The sequence below is a fragment of the Haematobia irritans genome, chromosome 3 (assembly GCF_050003625.1).
Source record: "Haematobia irritans isolate KBUSLIRL chromosome 3, ASM5000362v1, whole genome shotgun sequence".
NCBI classification, from domain to species: domain Eukaryota; kingdom Metazoa; phylum Arthropoda; class Insecta; order Diptera; family Muscidae; genus Haematobia; species Haematobia irritans.
Window position 1 is genome coordinate 57,342,112 of NC_134399.1, and position 6,507 is coordinate 57,348,618.

Genomic DNA, 6,507 nt, shown 5'->3' on the forward strand with positions numbered 1-6,507 from the left:
GCCTCAAAGAGAAGCAAATTTCATCCGATCCGCCTGAAATTTGGTACATGATATTGGTATATGGTCTCTAACAACCATGCAAAAATTGGTCCACATCGGTTCATAATTATATATAGCCCCCATATAAACCGATCCCCAGATTTGGCTTGCGAAGTCTCCAAGAGAAGCAAATTTCATCCAATCCGGTTGTAATTTGGTACATGGTGTTAGTATATGATCTTTATCAACCGTGCAAGAATTGGTTCATATCGGTCCATAATTATATATAGCCCCCATATAAAACGTTCTCCAGATTTGACCTCCGGAGCCTCTTGGAGGAGCAAAATTCATCCGATCCGGTTCAAATTAGGAACGTGGTGTTAGTATATGGTCGCTAACAACCATACCAAAATTGGTCCAATCACACAAAAATTGGTCCATATCGGTTCATAATCATGGTTGCCACTAGAGCCAAAAATAATCTACCAAAATTTTATTTCTATAGAAATTTTTTTATTTCTAGAGAAAATTTTGTTAAAATTTTATTCAGTTCATAATAAAATTTTCATCATTGTCAAAATTTTATTTCTATAGAAAATGTTGTCAAAATTTTATTTCTATAGAAAATTTTGTTCAAATTTTATTCTGTTCATAATCATGGTTGCCACTCGGGCCAAAAATAATCTACCAAGATTTTATTTCTATAGAATATTTTGTCAAAAGTTTATTTCTATAGAATATTTTGTTAAAATTTTATTTCTGTAGAAATGTTTGTCAACATTTTCTTTCTATAGAAAATTTTGTCAACATTTTTATTTCTATAGAAAATTTTGTGAAAATTTTATTTCTATAGAAAATTTTGTTAAAATTTTATTTTTGTAGAAAATTTTGTCAAAATTGTATGTCTACTTTGTCAAATTGAATTATGTACGTATTGGATCGATCTTTTTTGATTTAATATCCCTGCCAACATTTTTTGAATTTGGGGGCGCTTCTGAGAATCCCCAGTACGTCGAAAACAATCATATACGATATCAAAAACTCGTCGGAAAAGCGCCGTCACTATTGAGAAGTTGTACCACGCCAAGTTACTACAAAAAGGTTTCGCATGAGTGCAATTATTAGGTGCCTTTATAGATCAATTTAGAACGACGCCAATAAGAGACCCTCCAAACAATCAGAAAAAACACATTTTAAGATAGTGGTAAAAGAATCATTGTGGTCGAGTAAAACACGTTTGTTTAGATATTTATTAATTTGATTAATCATTTACAAATTCTTAAAAATATAACATTTATACCACTATCACATCACATTTAACATAATTTTTTGCATTAATGATGATGTAGAGTTACAAGTAGCGAGTTACATGTTGCAGCGTCTATCAGCCAGAGTTTTTATTCGATGGAGGCAGCGTGTCTGTAAAATATTTGAAAAACAATCACTTTATTCCATTTGGAAAATCAAAAATTGTTCACCAATATACCTTTCACAATTTTAAGCGTAAAATCTATGTTTTCAGAACTTTATTTTCGTTTTTATTTAAATAAAATATAACAAGCTGGTTGGGCTTGGCGTTTCACAAAAAATAAAATGGCTTTTGTAAAAGTAGTGATGGCAAAATACATGTATGAAGTACATTTTGTACTTTATGATATGCTGCCCCCCATCACAGTAGGATGGTTGTAGTGACACTTACGAGTCTGTGGTAGCGATGAAGACGAAATGGAACTTTGAAATGCTGGCAGGGATATATCACATATGGACTTACATACAATTTAGAAGATGGTGTTAGGAGGTTTTAAGATACCATCGGCAAGCGTTACCGCAAGTTAAGTAATTCGATTGTGGATGGCAGTGTTTAGAAGAAGTTTCTACGCAATCCATGATGGAGGATACATAAGCTTCGGCCTGGCCGAACTTACGGCCGTATATACTTGTTATTATTATTTTCTTTTTACGTTTTTTATTAATTTTCTATTTTTTTATTATTTTTGTTTTGTGAAATTTAATTGTCCAAAATTTGCACATAAAATAGTCTAATTGCTCACTTTCTAATACTTGTCCAAAAGGACTGCATCGGAAGTAGAAAAAAATCATCGAGGGGTCCCAAGATGCGCTTTAGAAGAAATGTTTGTGGAATTGTCCAAAGGGACTGCATCGGAAGTTGAAAAAATTTATGGGGAATTCTTATGCTGGGTAATATTGATTCCATTAGTAAACAAGTAAGTAAAGTAGAAAGTCGGGCGGGGCCGACTATATCATACCCTAAACCACCATTACAGAATTAGTAATCATAAGCATTTGTGGGTTAACATACACAGTCTTACACAAGTTTACATACGGTTTAAAAAATTGTATTTTCTTTAATTATTAAAATATAATAAAATATGCATATATATGCTTTAGATTTTGTAAATTAATTTGAAAAACAAAGTATTTGTCCATTTTCAAGAAGATGTTTTTAGTCTGGATTATAAACAACAACAAGAAATATGTTTAGTTATAAGTTAAAAACCTCAAGGGTATGTAAACTTATGTGAGACTGTGTATAGGTCTGGGAGATAAACCGCAGTTGCATATTTAAGAAAATTAAGGGGTACATGTCTATGGGTGCACTCATGCGATACTTTTTTGTAGTAACTTGGCGTGGTACAACTTCTCAATAGTGACGGCGCTTTTCCGAGGAGTTTTGGATATCGTATACGACTGTTTTCGACGTAGTGGGGATTCTCAGAAGCGCCCCCAAATTCAAAAAAGGTTGGCAGGGTTATTTCTTTAGGATAAACAAAGCATTTCTGCGTTCCTTGAATCTCTTTCGTGAGGGATTACCTCCTTTTGATGTCATTACCTTAGAAAAGGTTCGACTTGTCAAAGTGTCGCCACCTGTTGACCCGTCTACAGATCGACTAATTGGGCCTAACTCTTTGTCATTGTCCAAATTTATAACTCCAGTCGATACCCGTCCACTGGGCCCTGAAGTTAGCAACCTAGTGGATGAATTTGAATTTCGCTCCATGGTGGCTTAATATCCCACCACACTTGAAATTCGTAGTAGGTACTTATTACGATGAGTTAGTCCGCTATTAAAAAAAAAACACGCCCGTTCCGTTCGACGGTTGAATGAGTAGTTATTGTTGGGGGTTATTGTTCACTAATATTTTTTGGCATGACTCCTTGTTTCCGTTACCCAACATACGGTGCATCTTCTATGGGCCATGAGGACTGTTTATGTGTGGCTTGAATTTCGTCCACGAGATGGCGCAATATTAATTATTTTTTTAAGCTGTAAAAAACTACATGTTGCATTTGTTTGTGTTTTTCTCGAAGGAGATTAGTGTTTCGCTGAAAGCGTTGGGTGCTTAGTTCATGTGTGGCGGCGTTAATTCGCCCAATACTTGATTATGCATAAAAATTTTTTGTGAACACAATAAATTAAAAAATAAAGTTAAACAAGTGATTAAAGTAGAAAGTCGGGCGGGGCCGACTATATCATCCCCTACACCACCCCTACTGAATTAGTAATTTGTGGTGTTTTGATGCCATACGTGCTCTTTTAAAGAGCACATGTGCTATTTTTTACAAAATGTACTCTTAAAATAAGATAGGCCAAAAGAACATGCAAAAGTGCTCTATTTTTAGTTAAGTGCTTTTTTTATGCATCACAACAAATATTACTCCAATGCGATTCAACAAATGGTAAAAATTAACTGAAAACACGTAAATGTCCCACTACGATATTTTCCTACACCCTTATTTTCTAATTAACTAATATTTTACTTTATATGTCCGAGTCGAAGAAGAGCACAAAGATAATAAAAGAGGAAGATGGGAGATTGGCTTGCGTCATACCAAATGTTGCATTTACCAGATTAGTTTAATACATGTTTGTAACCTTTTAGTTGTTTTTAGTTTTTATTTTTTAAATGAAAAATTTAATTTTCTTAATGAAACAATGATAAATTTTAGGCAACTTCAAAAAAAATTACATTTTCCCCTTTATGGAAATTTATTTCGTGCTCTTAGTTTCTTTTTATGTGCATTTTAATGCTATGTCAATACCTGTCGTATACGCGTTTGGTTCGAGTATTAAACTAATGTGGTAAATAGTTTGATGTGCTCAGTAGCCAATCTCCCATCTTCCTCTTTTATTATCTTTGGAAGAGCATGCCGATGTTGTTTCTTCACTTTGTACTCTCTTCTAAATGTAAACAAACTTCTTTCAATAACATTTTTCACAAAAAAACCAAAAAATTACTTACAAAGTATTTTGCAAGAAAATTAGCTTGAGTTGAAAGTGGGTCATTTTATGTTCATGTTATGAAATTGTTTGTTATGTTTAAATGAATTATATTTCTATAAATTGGAATTAAATATTTTTCTTTTATTTGAAAAAGTGTGATCTTTTTTTCCGTATGTGCTCTTTTTATAAGCTGAATGTGATCTTTTTGCCTGGGAGATAAACCGCATTTCCATATTTAAGAACATTAAGGTGTACATGCTTTTGTGAGCTATATCGCAATATGAACAGAAATGTCTGATATTAGGAGCTATAGTTGATTCTGAGTTACAGAGTTAGTATGCCACTACCCCAATCTGTGATCCGGAAGTAATACAATCTTGAATCATCTCCAATGAATTTTACATAGACTTGCCATAGGACGGAAGTACTCCCTTTTTGGATCCTTTAAATTGCTTTAGAAGTTGTGCCCTGGAAGTTTATTTAAATGAAGGAATTTAAAAAGCAAAAAAAAAAATTTTTCAACCAATTTTTCACTTTTTTCATCCATATATTTAATTACACTGTTATTTTCCTATTATATAATTTTTACAATTTGAAAAACTTTTTCGCTCCGAGTAGGGGTTGAACCTGGGTTTTTTGGCACCATAACAGAACGCAGTTAACATTCTAACTGCTTCTCGAGATGTTCTTTATTAGTATGAACGAAAAATAAGAAACACAGGTTCAAATCTCACTAGCGGCAACATTTGGTATCAAATATTTTTCTAAAAAAATATTTTTTATGTTATACATTTTTTTTTGTTTTTTATTTTCGGCATTTATTTTCGTATAAATATATCTTTTCCATTAAAAATCAAAAAAAAAAAATTAAAATTCTCGTAACTTGCAAAACCTTCTCAACAAAACTTCCATGGAAGCGAAAAAATCAAACGGCACAGGTTCAAATCCCTGCGGGAATGAAATTTCTATTTTTAGTATTATTTTCTTTTTACGTTTTTTATTAATTTTCTATTTTTTTATTATTTTTGTTTTGTGAAATTTAATTGTCCAAAATTTGCACATAAAATAGTCTAATTGCTCACTTTCTAATACTTGTCCAAAAGGACTGCATCGGAAGTAGAAAAAAATCATCGAGGGGTCCCAAGATGCGCTTTAGAAGAAATGTTTGTGGAATTGTCCAAAGGGACTGCATCGGAAGTTGAAAAAATTGATGGGGAATTCTTATGCTGGGTAATATTGATTCCATTAGTAAACAAGTAAGTAAAGTAGAAAGTCGGGCGGGGCCGACTATATCATACCCTAAACCACCATTACAGAATTAGTAATCATAAGCATTTGTGGGTTAACATATAGGTCTGGGAGATAAACCGCAGTTGCATATTTAAGAAAATTAAGGGGTACATGTCTATGGGTGCTTTGTGTCAATCTGACTATAGCTCATAGTCAATGTTGCCACGGAAAATATTCGGTTTACCCTACAAGGGCAAAAAAAGTACCCTACTTTCCCATACATTCCCAAACTATATTACTAAATATATTATACTATATTTTTCGTTAAATTTAAAAAAAAAAAATTACAAAACAAAAATGGTTCTAAGTACTTTATTATCTTAAAACATGAATATGCAACGTATATAACTTAGAATATAAATTTGTATTACCACCACGGTTGCCACAATTGGTAGAATTCTACCCAAATTAGTAATTTTTTTTTGTTAAATCTCTATAAAAATAAAATTTTGGAAAAAGTTTCTATACACAAATTTTTGTGAAAAATTTTGACAATAAATTCTATAGAAATAAAATTTTGAGAAAAAATTCCACAGAAATAAAATTTTGAGAAAATTTTTTATAGAAATAATATTTTGAAACAAATTTCTATAGAAATACAATTTTGACAAAATGTTCTATAGAAATAAAATGTTGACAAAATTCTCTACAGGAATAAAGGTTACCACACATTGTTAAAGATCAAGCCTTGCCGGCTTCTAATTTCCTCCTCTAATTCCACCAAAATGTAAAAAATATTACAAAATGTGTTGAATGAAAATGTCCTACATTGTGGCCCTACGTCCCTACAAGACGCTAAATATTAGAAACCCCCTACATATAGGGAATTTCCCCTACTTCTAGCAACACTGGCTGTGTTGATATTGCGCCTACGGAGTTAGTATGCCACTAATATTAAGCCCATTATTAAAAAAGAGAAAATCGTTAAATTAGTGTGAGTAATAAATACAAATTTGTAAAAATCGAGCAATATTATTATGTAAGAGCTACAATCA

General features: G+C 32.2%; 1 long non-coding RNA gene across 1 annotated transcript; it reads right to left on the bottom strand.

Annotated features, from left to right (window-relative positions):
* Window positions 1-1,215: 1,215 nt before the first annotated feature.
* Window positions 1,216-1,709, bottom strand: LOC142231928 (uncharacterized). Its single transcript, XR_012720962.1, has 2 exons — window positions 1,466-1,709; window positions 1,216-1,398 (listed from the first exon to the last, which is right to left on the bottom strand). It is a non-coding gene; the product is annotated as an uncharacterized LOC142231928 (long non-coding RNA).
* Between the last annotated feature and the right edge of the window lie 4,798 nt (window positions 1,710-6,507).